At 42.0% G+C, this 15,266-nt stretch overlaps 1 long non-coding RNA gene across 1 annotated transcript in view; it reads left to right on the top strand.

The window, feature by feature from the left end:
* Window positions 1–627: 627 nt before the first annotated feature.
* The window catches only part of LOC108449694, a 41,564-nt gene continuing 26,925 nt past the window's right edge, over window positions 628–15,266 (top strand). The window contains exon 1 of the long non-coding RNA XR_001865963.1: window positions 628–953. This is a non-coding gene — a long non-coding RNA (uncharacterized LOC108449694). The remainder of the gene's footprint in view (window positions 954–15,266) is intronic.

Below are 15,266 nucleotides of genomic sequence, written 5' to 3'. Positions count from 1 at the left end.
GACTAGGAAAACCAGCTCATTCCGTTGGTGACAAAGCCCAAACTTTTTTCTCTGAAAACCAGCAACAGTGCATATTAGTTAGCTAACTATATTAATTAGTAGCTCCTAAAAGGCATCCTTCAGTCTCAGCTCTCACCAGGCTGAAAGGAGCACACCTCCTCCTGTGTCTCACCCCACATCATGACAAGGGTGGCGCAAGTGTTATGTCCCAAGGTGAGATGTAGCTTTACAGGACTCCCAGTTCCTCCAAAGGAACTGAAAGCCACGTTTACCATTCCTCCTTCCCTGCAGCATTAAACGTTGACTCGATTAGGAAGTGTAAACATCATAGGTAAGATCCGAGTTGGTGTCAGCTGGAGTAGGCCCACATAAGACAGGGAAGAAGCTCTGCTGGTGTACATCAACTGAGCACCTGACCAAGCTTCCGTAGCAGGGATGTACCTTCAGGTTCTTTTTCTCTCTTTCTCCTTTTCTCTCTCCTTCATTCTTTATTTCTTTTTCTTCCTTCCTTCCTTCTTTTCTTTCTTTCCTTCTTTCTTTCTTCCTCCTTTTCGCTCTTTTTGTCTCTTTCTTCCCCTTTCTCTATTTCTCTCTTTCTCTTCTTCTATTTTAATCTCTCTTTTCCTTGTTTCCTCTCTTTCCTCTTTTCTCTCTTTCTTTCCTCCTTGCTCTCTTTCTTTCTCTCTACACAACAGATACTTGGGTGTTTTCTGACTTCAGCGATGGCACTGCAGGAATTGCCACTGCAAATCAGAAGAACAGTGTACCAAGTCCACTCCCCTTTCCCGACAGCTGTCAACACCAGGTGTTGGTGAGAGCAAGGAAGGAGGCACGCTCAGCAGTTCCCACCAGGCTGAGGAGCGCTCAGTTGTGAACACAGCGAAGAGAGAGGATGCAGACCCCTCGCACACAGATAGATTATTTCAGCTCTCTGGAAACCTTACTTTTATTAGGTAAGTACCTGATTTGATTTTGGATTTTACTAATTCTGTCTGTTAATTCTATTCTTAGAGTTCTCTACCAAACTGAAATCCATATTAGTGTTTCCTGTACATATGCACTGTGAAAGTAATGATCAAATTAATATTTTAAAATACCTTCATGTCTTTATTTTCTAAGAAGAGATGCTGAACTGATCTCTAAACCATACTTGACTATATAAAGATGATAAACTGACCTCTAAACCATACTCGACTGCATGTATCTGTAGTACTTCACCTTGCATACACCTTCTCTTCAAACCTTAAGCAATATTGTCATCTCTACTTTTCTTTCTTATGAAAGGCTCTTTATTCCCTTACTACAATTCTTCTTTTTTTCCCATTTATCTTATACTCTAATTGAGATTCTCCTTATTGAACTACCTAATCCCAGTTCTTTCTCTTGATTTTTTTTAGTTCTATTTTTTAAAAATCCCCCAAAAATTACATGAAAGTGAGGGTAATGCAGAGGCTGTTACACTCTGGAGCAATTTATGTGGCTTGAACAAGTTAGTATTTTCTGAGAATACACTTTAAAGCGGCTAAATTTCATGGGAAAATTGAAAGAACTTAATTGCATCGGAGTACATATTTAATAGCACAAAACTGTTTAATAGTTTTGGTCTTAGAAATTATTGAAGTGTTACATCACTTTTAGATACCAGCAATTTTTTTAACTTCTTGTTCATAAAAAAATGCAATGTCAAGTCTAACAGTTTGGAAAAGATTGGGGAATGCTGATTATATCTGGGAAACGGTTTGGAAAATTTGTTTTCCAAAGAAAACTCTGACGCTGAGTTTGACTAAACTATTTTTAAAGAGACATCAAACCAACACTTTGCATTCATTGTGAAGGCAACTGTGCTTTCATTTTTCCTGTCCAGTGAAAGAATTTAGAAAGCATTAATTCACACATTTCTAGTCTTTTTACTCCAGTCTAATAAGCACTTAATTTGAGAAAAACTACATTAAGACAACAAAAAGCAAATTAGTAATTCCTACACTATGGATTGCAGATGATTCAGAAGGATATGGAAAGTGGTGTCCAGACAGTGCTTTTAGATAAAAGCATGCTGACAAAATAGTTCCTCTCTTTCACTCCCACAGCATTTTTGTAGGGCCCTTTAGTAAGAAGAAAAATCCTTGAGAAGAATCCTTGAGTTCCCCCCAAAACACCTGTGTTGACAAAGAGAGAAGTTTTCATGTCAGCATTATCACCAGAGTGCTTTTTGCACTCCTCAGGCTCTCATGACTTTCCCAGTAATAGGAAAGCTCACCACCACCTCAAGGGATAATGAAAGACCACCATGGCCACTTGAAGAGTTAGACTGGGTAATCTCCTGAGAAAAGGACAGCTTGTGTTTGAACCTTTTCATCCTAGGAAAGCAGCATGATTTTTCAGTGTTTTCATCATTATCATCATGATGATGATTACTATTATTATTATTGTCTCATTCACATTATACCCATGCTTAGATGTGCTGCAGGGGAAAGAGCCCACAGCAGGGGAGCCAATGAAGGAGAAGAGCCAAAGTCTCTCCTTCATCTCCTTGCCTGTCGTGGTCACCTGCACCCCAGGGCAGGCATGTCAGACTGACCCAGGTGGTGTCTGCTGCTGAGCTGCACCCAAATTTCAGAGAAGCCCAAAACCTTCCCTCCACAAGGCCTTTGTTTAGGAGACAGTGGTGAGGGTTTCTTAGCTGCAGGAACACCCAAACAATAAGGCTGTCTAATGCACAGACAGTATATTTAATTTCCCATGGGAGTGTTGCTGCTTAAGGGAGCATTGTACAGGCAGATACGGCAGAGGTATTGCCAAGGCTTATTTCATTTAATTACAGTGCCTCATTACTGACAAACATCCATTTCAGTCCATGAAAGGTGTAGGCTATTTTATAGAGGGCCTCGTGGCTCCTATTTATTTTCTCCTGAGTTTGATCTCGCTAGCTATTTGAACTAGATGCCGTCAGGCAGCAAGAAATGCTTATTAGAGTATAATGAAGGAGGAAGGTCAAGGAGGAGGTGGAAAATTTCTGAAACAGAACCTTAGCTGAACAGGAAAACTGAAACAGTAAATTGTGCAAGGCGTAGATGTATCTGTCTCTATATACACGTGTTGTAGACAGACATGACCTATATATACGGTCAGATTCCATAGTTAAACATAACTTATTTTTACGATTTCCTACATCAGAGCTGGGTTTTCTTAAAGCACTTTGTCTTTGCAAGACCACTGGGTGTTCACAGTGGTCTTTTTCTTCTTTTCACAAAGGGACCATGTCACTGGGTGAAACTTAAAATTAGGGGTAGGAGAACTCTTCCAAGGAGTCATGAGCCTTAGTCACTGCACTACATTCCCTGATTTACTGCCATGCTTGTTTCTGATCACTGATGAATGATCATGCAGTTCACAGTGTCATTGTTCAAAACCATTTCGGGATAAAACGTGTACCTGTAATTTTACTCACTCTATCGTTCCCTATGGGTCTTGTGGGGCAATGAAAATTCCGGGTTTGTGAATATCAGCTTGCCCCCAGCCATGCTCAAACACTGTGCTCGCGCTCCCAAGACCACAACAGAGGTCCAGCTGAACTGACCAAAGCTCCTGAGGATGACAAACCCTGGTCTGCCACATGTTAAGATTTTCTGCCTCTTCTGCTCAACAAGATGGAAGCAAAAAAATTAAGCACTGCAGGACAGTGAAAAAATAAAACCACACCTATGGCCAAGCTGCACCCTAGAGGTGATACAAGGAGGCCTTCTGTCAGATGTGCTATTAGTAAAGAGGAGAATAAATGTTGGAAGGAGTGTTTTGGATTTAGCAAAGTGTAATTAAAAGCAGGAGGTTGCAGTACTAGCAGCAATGCCATGAGTCTCTCCAGCAAATTGCTTGTGTGTACACAGGGAGCTAATGAAGTAGTCCATGTTTTGTCACTGTCAGCAGAGGCGGGCAATGGAGGAATAATCTGGGGAACAGAATTAAGCTGAGTGGGGTGAACAGGTTTTGTACAACAAATAAGGATTTCAGGAGAGTATTTGGTATGTCACATGAGTTTTACTGAAAGCTGTAGGTGAGCAGGTTTGAGCATACATATGGCAAGGTAGGTTAAAACTAGCTGAAAGTGATTAAACAGGATGTTTTGCAGACCTAGCAGGATAGGCCCAGAGAAGCTGGAAGAGAGAGGAGGAAGCATCCAGTAGCCAGGAGCAGGCACTGCTCACAGCAGCATGCACGAGTGCCACTGACCTGTGTCCTGTTTGAGTGCACACAGCCACAGACACTGGAAAGGGAACACCACGGTGTCTGAGGGAGCCAAGGATGCCTAGGAAAGCAAGTGACTGATCCAGATCAGCTATCAGGGCAGAGGGAATGACTAGGACCTCTCTGGCATCAGTGAGCACAGCTGAGACTGGGGAGAGGAGGAAACAAGGAAGCCCCCCTGAACTACAAAATTCCCTGCAGCCTTTCCATTACAGCTGATTTTCTCTTGGCTGTGTGGGAAATCCCTGTGTCCTGTGTTGAGAGAATGTGAAAGCAATTTTCCACATTTGGATTTCAGACCTGGCATACAAGACAGCGTCCTGGTCTCTGTATCGCTAGCATTGGAGATGTGAGAAAAATCTCTGCTTCCAACAGGTTTTGCTCAATACACAGAGGAGCTCTGCAATCCCTGGCACTGCTCTTTTGCAGGTGTTTCATGGCATGCACCTCACACCACAGCACCTCAGGGATTATCTCAGAGTGGATGTAAAACACCTACTTCTCTGATGGCAGCTGATGCCTTTCTTCTTACACACCTTTTATGTCCTAACAGGCCACCTAACACTACATCTTCTGTCTCTCTCCAGTTACAAGGTGTGTGTCCTGCTGATGGACACAGCTCACCTTTTGCATGTCATTGTGTGAGACAGCAAAGTCTGAAGCAAACAAGGGCAAGTTTCTCGTGTGGGAGCAGAGCGATGTAGGGGTTAAGCAAGGTGTTGGGTTTAAAATCAGCGCTCAGAACAGGACTCCAGATTTGGCTAGAACTCAGGGGAAAAAAGAGAGTTTATGCCCTGTAGAAGAAGGGGCAGGCAACTGAGGAGAACTACAAAGATATTGGAAGATTATGCATAAGAAGGACCAAAGCTGAACTAGAATTTAATCTGGCTACTGCTATAAAAGACAATAAAACATGTTTCTATAAATATATCAGCAACAAAAGAAGGGCTAAGGAGAATCTCCATCCTTTACTGGATGGGGGGGAAACATAGTGAAAAAGGATGAGAAAAGGGCTGAGGTACTTAATGACTTCTTTGCCTCAATCTTTAATAGTGAGGACTACCCAATTGTCCAAAGGGTACCCAGCCCCTTGAACTGGAAGACAGTGATGGGGAGCAGAATGAAGCCCCCATAATTCAAGGGGAAATGGTCAGTGACCTGTTACACCACTCAGAAATGCAGAAGTCTGCGGGGTCAGATGGGATCCACACAAGAGTACTTAGGTAGCTGGCGGAACTGCTCACCAAGCCACATTCCATCATTCACCAGCAGTCTTGTCTTACCAGGGAAGTCACAGTTGACTGGAAGTTAGCAAATGTGATGCCCATCGACAAGAAGGGTCATAAGGACATGTCTGTTTGTCAGTCTGACCTCAGTGCCTGGGGGCGTTATGGAGCAGAACAACTTGAGTGCATGTACAGGACAACCAGGAGATCAGGCTCAGCCAGTATGGATTTATGGAAGGCAAGTCCTGCCTGACCAACCTGATCTCCTTTTATTACAGGGTGACCCACTTAGCGGGTGAGGGAAAGGCTGTGGATGTATTTACCTGGACTTCAGTAAAGTGTTTGACACTGTCTCCCACAACATTCTCCTGGAGAAACTGGCTGCTCATGCCTGGATGGGTGCATTCTTCTCTGGGTAAAAGAGGCTGAGGCTGCGCCCAGAGAGTGATGGGGAATGGAGTCCCATCCAGCTGGTGGCCGGTCACAAGCGGTGTTCCCCAGGGCTCTGTGTTGGGCCCAGTCCAGTTTAATACCTTTATCAACAACCTGGACAAGGGAATCTAGGGCAGCAGCAGTCGCTTTCCAGAGAACAGGTTTTCTGGCAGTGGAGGACGAACTGTATGTCAGCCACCCCAGCGTACAGGGTGAAGCTGAAGATGGGAGCCTTTCCTTTTATCCTGGGGAAGCAGAGGTACAGCGGGCACTGGGAGGAGTTGGGGTTCCTCTCGAACAGCACTGGGGAGCAAACCTACAACCAGCAGACACCTACAGGGGTATTTCACCCTGGCAGGTTGTGCAGTGCTTTCCTGAAAGTCAGAAGCAGATGTACTTGCCTCCCCCTTTTCCTGGCTTGCTGGCAAGTTTTGGATGGGCTCTGCCCTGGCAAATCCATTACTCACAGTCAGCAGAAAGCTTTCAACTACATAAACAAGATACCCTGCTCTCTGAGTCATTAGCACCACCAACTTTTGGAGTTGAGTAAGTCATTAGTTTCTTCCAGAAATATCATTTTCCCTTGGTAGCTTTCCAGGCTAAGGTTGCCAAAGCCTTCCTGGATGGTACAGGTAATACCTTTTCTCTTTTATGTTCATGTTAAGTTCCCAGGACAAGCTGTTAGCCAGTTATGTCTCCCTGGGCATGACACTAGTCAGCAGGACCGAAACTTGCTCAGATTCTATTCCCTCCCTCAAACCTCTAATCCTCAGGAAAAAAAAAAAAAAAAAGCTGTTGTCCAATTTACAGCATATTTTCTCCTCCCTAAACAGCTGGAACATCAAGTCCTTCTGCAAAACTCACACCATTACAAACCAGTGACACATAATTAAATAACAGTTCCAGCAAACAGGCCCATAGAGTATTTGTCCTCTTCACTGATTGGGCAGGTTTAAAGATCCCTGTCCTTTTTAAAAAGTCAAACACAGAAATATGTGAAAGGACCTGCAAAACACACAGTGTTTTGGTAAGATGGCCCATTCTTAGTGGTCTTAAAACACTGACACTATTTTTTTAATGACTGTCCCCAAACAGTTGTCTTGGCCTTAGATAAGACGGTTACAGTGGGAGAACTCGATTCACTTTCTTGTTACATTTTTAATCGGTATTTGACAAATTGACTTTTAAAATCCTTTCCTTTCACTCATCACAATCCTTCCCTTCTCTACTTCTTCCTATTAACACTGTCTTGTAAAAACTCAGGGCTGACCTTGGCTTTTGAAACCAAAGGCAGGACTCTTGTGATCAGGCATTCACCAATAGACAAGAAAAAAATACTGAATGTCAGTGTTCAAATACTCCTCCTAAGGAAACATTGCTGTTTCCCAGTTAAAAGAGCCCATGGCCACATGTGGGTCATACCTGGCTTCCACTACAGTTGGTGGGAATTAATTTTCCCAAATATCTTCATTGGCCCTGGTTCTGCAATAACTGGATTTCATTTTATTTCCATGGATATGAGGAATTACCCCAAGTGACTTGCAAGAGATTAGAAAATAAGCTCATGTAGTATAAAAAGTTGGAAATTCATGCATTCTGAGTACTGTTCTTCACACGAAATTTCATCCCAAATGCCAGTCCAAACCTGCCATTACAGTTTGTTACATAAATGACATTTAAGAGTGTGAGCACTAATGGGAAAGTTACAGTCACATTAAAGCACAGTACTTACAGTCACATTCACTTTCTCACCAAAAGAACCTAAAGCATGTTTTAAACAGACATACCACTGTTTCCTCTCATCATATATTTAATTAGAACAGATAAATCAAATTACTTCCTTTGCCTGTACAGCATAAAATCCCTGTGTAATTACAGATGAGAAGGCCATCCTGCAGGCTATTTTGTGGCATTATAAATGTGCTGATTCACCTGATCTTGAGCCAAGCTGCACTTTAATCTTCCGAGTCTTGTTTTAGTTTGAGGAACAGCCAAACACACCCAGTTGGGCAGTAGAGATTAGGTTTCCCACTATTCAGTAAAACAGACAAATAAAGCAATTACTTTTCTGACATAGGTTTGGGGTTTTTTTGATAGTAAACTATTGTAATCCATAAGATCCATAAGAATTTAATGAAAACAGAGAAGAGGGGAGGGGGCAGGGCAGATTGATAGGCAATTTCTATTATGCATTTGTTAATTAACAGGCACAGAACTTTTCTTTGGGTCAGGAAACACTGTTGCTTTAGTTGCTACACAGTGTCCCCACTGCCCTCAGTACGAAGTGACCCTGATCTACAGTAGTACAAATAACAGTGACAGCAGGCATAGGGACAATGACGATGATTGTCATGATGATAATAACTTTCAGCTGTGACTGCAAACAGTGTCCCAAGGAGTACTGTCCAACAGACTTGATCCTGGTTTCAAATGCCCATCACAAATCCAGACAGAAGAGCTGCAGAGACTAAGTCATGATACAGCTGGCTTTCTGGAACAACACGAGCTGTGGACTCTTGTTCAGCAGCTGAGATCTTTGATTCCCATCTGTGCTTCAGTAATCGTCTGTCCCTGGCAGAAGCATCCAGCTTTGGCCTGGGGACTCCAGGTGCTGGAGACTTTCTCAACTCCTCCCATTTCAGCAGCTAATTGTGCCCAGTGCTAAACCCGGCCAGCTTCACATGTGAGAAATGATATCTTGTCCCGCCTTTATCTGTCAGATGAAAGAAGCCCACAGTTTCACGTATCCTCCCCTCCCCTTCACATAAGCACTCAGACTCTGGATTCCCTCTTCCCTTTCTCTGCAATTAGTTAAATGTACTGTGCCCATCAGCCTCCCCTTCCCCAAATCACTGCTCTCTCCCAGCTCTTTGCAGTTGGCCCCAGCCCAGCGGCAGGCACAGATGGCAAGGGTATTTGTCATGGCTATGCCCTCCTCTCCCATCCCACACTCCTGGTGCTCAGCTTTCTGTGGCCCCCAAATATGTCCCCTTGGGCAAGGCACCTTTGACATGGATGCCCTTTGGTACAAGCCTCCTGAGCACCCACAGAAGTGATACAGGCTCCTTGATCCAGGCCTTCTCACTACTTGATTGCTCCTATCACAACAAAGGTGCCAGAGTGTGCTATTTTCCCTCTGGCCCCCCTTAGCTGTTAATTCCTATTCCTCTGATTTTTGTACCATCTGCAATTGTGTCCTCAGTCAGCCATAATCCTCTGTTTCTTCCAAATCACTGGCGAATTCCAGACAGGCTTTTCATGTGACTCATTCCCCACGAAACATATTTTACCAAAATCTCCCATGGATTGGTAATTCCCCATTAACACTTTTTGATTCCTTCAGGCCTTCATTTGAATCAGCAGATGACTTCTTGACCACTGTCTTTTAGGCAGCGACTGCAACAGGAACAGAGTCAATCCCCCAGGGGTTAAGAGCATTCTTCTTTACCCAAAAATATTTTTTCCCCTTTTAATCAGAGATTGAATCTTGGAATCCAGTCTTTTCTAGGAAATGTTCTTCAGCAGAAGATGGTGTAGATGTGAGTGCATGGTGTCAGCAAGTTTCCACTGTACTTGGGTGAACCATCTTCATGGATGTCCTTGCTGTGCGTTCTACAAAGAAATTTTGGGTAGCCTGGGGGTGGCTCCAACAGGGTGGTGCTTTAGAGGGAAGCCACAGCAGCCTTTGCAGCCAGACTTTATTCCATTTTCTATAGAAAATAGATATATTCTTATATCCAGAAACTGTCCCAAGTCTTCATATGATCAATTCTATGGTTTTGCTTCTTATTTTAGTGAAGTTCACATTTTTTTTGTTTTCATGGTCAGACACAAGCCTCAACCATAGTAGAAAAGCAGTGAAACTCATAATGAAGTCCGGGTTGAACAAAACAAATCAAAAGTATCAGAAAGAGTAATCAAAAAGAAAATGTTTATATTTATGGATTATATTGCCTTTTGCTGCTTAAAGGAAGGGACAGACTAGAAATTACTAGGGTTCATTAAATCTTCTTATTATCCTGCATATTCAGTGGTGAACACTGAAGAATTGCAGTTTCAACTTATGCCAGGGGACTGGATATCTTCCAGACTCACTCACAGGACCAAGGTGAGCACCGACTTTCTAGCCAATGTAGTCACTCTACACCTTTTAGAGGTCCAGAGAAGAAAGTGAACTGGAGCTTCCCTGGGAGATAGAGCGGAACATCATGCAATTTCAGAATTGGCAGATGGTGAAGGCTCCCTTTGCTTCTGCTGAAGGCTCGCTAACCACACAGTTGTACTACAGCATGGGCACAGAGGATGCAGAGTAGAAAGCGTTAATACAAAGCAAACATGAGAGTATTTGTGGACAGTGCCATAACAGGGAGACAAAGGAAGGCAAAACCAAACCCGAAATTCTCTGCAGCACACAGAGGCCACTCAGTCTTGGGAGCAACTGGACAGTGAATGGTGAATGAATATGTAACCATCACATTTCTGCAGGTTTCTGGCCTGAAGACCTACAGTCTATATCCTCATTTCCTCAATGAACAACTTTCTCCTCTGGCCATGACCTCACATTTGAGATACAAGTTGCCACCATTTCAGTGTTCCTAAACCTATAATGAATCAAAAGCAAACATCACAGACAGGAACACATCCTGTAATGCCTGGTTGTTGAAGAGATAAAGAAAGCACTTTCTTTGCCAGTATCCCATGCATGTCGGAACTCAGTAATAGAATGTTTTGATCTACCAGCCTGCTGTGTTGACATACTGAAACAAAAAGTGCTTCCACTCAGCCAAAACCACATATCTTGGCAATCTGCAGCCTGAAAGACAACAAAGACGTAGTCTAAAAACTTGGCAACTGTCCTGGCACGCTACACCTTGGGATTAGCGAGTCAGTCACGCTATGCTGGCTCTGGTTTTACCATAATGCAATAACATGATGGGAAATACTGGAGTGTTGGTCCTCAACAAATCATCTCTGCTGGCTTTCAGGAGCTGCTTCAGAAGCAAGGTAAATCCCTGAGCTAGGAAGTTACGTTCCTTCCCATAATCCCCTCCTGGTGAATGAAAGGTGTTAAATGAAGGAAAATACTTACTGCATACTGCAACTCCCTTTCTCTTATTTGCCCGTTCTCTACTGCAGGTGTTTTCTAAGACCTGAACCATTGCACCATGAATACAACACTTGCACATCTTTTTTTAAGCACTAACAAACACATTAAGAGGTCAGATACCACATTCAACCAGGCATCCTGGAGGCAGATTACCAGAGGTCTCTGTGTTGGTGAAAAGACACTGCACTGGCATGTTTCTAGTGGGACACTAGGCTGGAGGAGAGCAAAGGAGAGAAAATGAGAACAACTTTGGGCTATTAGGACAGGCTAGGGCAATTTCCAGCAGGAGGCATTCATCAAATATAATGTCTTGTGGATGGACTGCAACACCCAAATTAAAAAGCCATCATGCTAATTGCATAGACAAGGAACTAGTAAACCCCTGGGTTAATTGTATAAACTTTAACACAATGATGAAAACACTGGAGCCATGATAATCTCTGCCACTTCAGGATCTGGCCTTACTCTGCAGAATGATGTCTGTGAAAACATTAAATCAGTGTTTGAGGACTTTAGAAAATATATAGAATCTACTGTAAAAGTCTTATAAACCAATGAATTTCACCTCTTTGGGCTAAAACCAGTGCATAAATGGTGTGCCATTTAAATGGTGCTGTTAGATGCAAAAATCGGTTGTTTCACTGCAGATGGAAAAAGAAAAGAAGAATTTATAGGAAAATCAGGTAAGTAAACATGATGTATACCAGACAAAATAACAGAAACGTTCTGAAGATCACATCTAGTAAGCATATGGATAAATACAGTACATTGATGAAAAGTTGTAGGGTTTCTGCAAAGTGAAGTCATATGTCACAAACTTCCTAGACTCATCTGAAGGTAACAAATGTGCAAACAAATCAGATGTCTTTCTATAGCTGGGTTTGTAGAGAGCGTTTGAAGCGGGTCACTCACAGGAGACTCTTAAAGAAATTAAACTGATCTAGAAAATGAGAGAAAAAGAGACTTTTCAGGTGGAAAAAGACTGTTAGAAGTTAAGGATTAACAGTGGAAATAATGTGGTGAATGTAAAGATACATGTCTTCTGATTGTCTTTTCTCCCACACCGAAAGTATACTCACACCTTCCTCCCCTCACCTTGAAAATTTGGATCAATCAGCCACAATCTTTTTTCCTTTATTTTTCCTTTTGAAAAACAAGGTTCTGTTCATAACTTGAGAATTTAGTACTGTAGATATTTTCCCTTTAAGAGGGAAACACTGGCACCACTGAAGAAGGGAGGCAGCAAGAATGCCCATTCTGTTGACAGAAGATGAGATATGGTGCCTGTGTTTGGCAAGGACTTGGCGAACAGTAAACCAGTGATCCTACACTCAATATCAGCAAGAGTTCTCGAACAAGCAACTATAAAATCAGTTTGTAATTACTTAGAAGACTTCAGCAAGACTGAAAATAATCAGCATGGTGATCTGAAGAGCAGTCTCTGACTTGGTGGATAAGTCAGGAGCATTAGATCCAGATATTTCTTGACTTCAGTAAGGTTTTTAGTAGCACCACATGATACTCACAAAAGCAAGTTAATGGACATTGGTATAAACATAATGCACCCATCTGGTTGGAAATACAGTTTGAAGGACCACACCTCAGGAATTTGGTGTCTATTTTTATATGTGCTCCTGCAAGGGCCTTTCCTGAACAAAGTTGTAATCAACATTTTAGTGAACAGCTGAGAGGGCAGAGAAGAGTGGGCTGAAATGTGAGACACCATGCTGGAAGGTTTGTGAACCATCAAGGACTAGAATTCATACTAACTGTGAGGAATCAGAAGATCAAAAACCTAACAAGAATGACATTCGAGAAATGACAGTGCATGTGCAATACTTGAGAAAGAAAAATCAAGCATGCAAATAAGTGCTTAGTTAAAAAGGGAGGCTGGGGTTTGAGGCTGATTCTAAGCAGAATATGAAGTAATAATTTAATGCTGTTAACTCATCTCAGCTGTACTAATGGCAGCATCATACATATCTCACAGGAGATAATGACAGCTTTCTTCTCTTTCCCAGAAACTACCTCAAATGCCACATTGTGTTTGGTTACAAAAGACGTGGAGAAACTCAAGAGAGAGTGTCTGGATTACGAGATGTTGAAGCATTGACTATGAGAGAAGATTGTCCTCGCTTACCCCAGGCACAGGCAGGTTTGGGGAGGGTGATTAGATAGCAGTCTTCTGATGGATTGCTCTAAAGGTTATTTGAGAGAGGACTGTGATAAACTTGTCTTCACAGTTACTCAGAGAAAATAAAAGGAAATTATATCAATTTGCAGCAAAGAAGATTTAATTTATACATTTGGAAAAACCCAACCTTTTTGACCGGAGCCCTGAAATAGTAGAATAGACTCATTAGGCATGTTGAAAGTTTGCAGAAACCCACTGGACAAACCGTTTTAGGCAATGCCTAAATGCAGTTCCTCCTTTCTCGATGAAAGGACTTTACATAGATCTTCTCTGAGGGCTCTTCCAAACACCATCTTCTTAGTCTACAGTTTCATTTTTAGGTAGTGAATCTTTGAAGTTACATATATATAAATTCACCAGGTTTTATTCACACTGAGAATTAGTCAACTTTATATCCAGTACTAGCTGGCCTACATGTTGCATGCTTCACTGATTTGTGTATGACTGTTATGATATCTGCTGTTCTCAGCTCAGCCAAAGAACGTGCTGACCTTATAGACTTCACCAATAATTTTTCTACCATCCAGCAGTAAATGAGGAAACAAGCATGAAAGGTGATGATTCCACAGTACCTGCTGTCCATGCTGTAATACTGCCTACAGGCTATAACTGAAAATCCACCGAATGAGTACAGCCCGTGTGAATCACGGTTACGAGGCGTTCAGTACATTTACAGCTCCGTGCACCCCTATAAAATCCCATCTTGGTTGCCAAGAACATATCTCTAAGATTTAAAGGTTTTGGTTTTTTTTTAACTACTGAGGGGAAACAATAGTCTGACAAAAATTAATTCATAGGTGTGAAGTTTTGCTCGATATTTTGTAAAAACTTGTAAGAAACCTGTTGATACACTGTGTGGCATCTTTATAGATGCTGAATATGCTGAATACAAGTAGGAAACAGATGTCTTCTAAGTGAAAAGATAAATTCTAATCTCAGTCATTACATGCTAACTTTTTCTCTTTCCTCATGTTAATCTGTTCTTCAATTTTTAATTTTCTGTTTTAAGCAATACTGCTTTTGTTACTGATTGGATTGCCACAGTATATTTTGTCAAAGTCAGGTCAGTTTTTTTCCCCAGAAGTAAATGTGAAGTTCTCATTTAGTGAAAATATAACCTTACAGTATAAAAGAAAGCTTCTTAGGTTTTTAGACCATTTACCTTTCCTAATGACCATCTGTACACAGGCTGTGTGTCAACTACCACCATCAGTATTTATTCACTCAACACAGACTTTCTGGTTTTCTTCACAGGCCAGGCTTTGTAGAACAGGCACAGAGGTATTACCTGTAGTATCTCTGCTTGTCCTGTGTCAGATCTCATAAAAAATGGAACATCACCTCATTCACAGACCCTAAGCACTGGCCACAGTTAGGAGGTGGCATCCAGAGAATGAAGTGCTGCTCTCACATGAGCATACAGTAATAGAAGGAAGAAAAAACCTAAGATTGAAGGAAAACTATTTAAAGTATCTTTCAGATAAAAACTGACATGCATTCTAGAATTAGAGGATGCAAAAACACAAGAAGGGCACAAAACTAGAGTGATAATAATGCGTAAACAATCAGTAATGTATGGTAAATTCATTTCTTTCATTGCTTGCCTGATTGTCCTAGAGCAGAAATCTTCCACCAAAGTGTAGTGTTGATCATGTCAGTCAGGCCTGGCCTAACACCTCTTTGACTTAATGTGCTATAGGAGACAGCAACAGCAATTTTCAGCTGACTGCTGTGGAAACATAGCTATTTTTCATGCAGATGTGTTCAGAGGTGAAATTTATGAGTTTAAGTGGAACAGATCTGAAACTCAATGGTTTTTTGTGGTATAAAATCTTCTGCCTCATTTTGGCTACACTTGCCATTTGGAGATTTTGTATTTATCCCAGCCTGTAAACTAGAGCAACATTAGTGAGTGTGAACCTGAGAGAACCGTCCAAGCAGCAAGGGTTGTCATGAAAACCCAGACAATCACATTTTGAGCAGTCCTGCTTTATTTTGTCAATTTTTGGCTAAAGAGATCAGGCGGGAAGCTAAAAACCTGATGGTCTCATGCCCTCTTGTCTGC

The sequence above is a fragment of the Corvus brachyrhynchos genome, unplaced genomic scaffold (genome assembly GCF_000691975.1).
Source record: "Corvus brachyrhynchos isolate BGI_N302 unplaced genomic scaffold, ASM69197v1 scaffold70, whole genome shotgun sequence".
Lineage (NCBI taxonomy): Eukaryota > Metazoa > Chordata > Aves > Passeriformes > Corvidae > Corvus > Corvus brachyrhynchos.
This window is presented reverse-complemented; position numbering and strand designations above follow the sequence as displayed.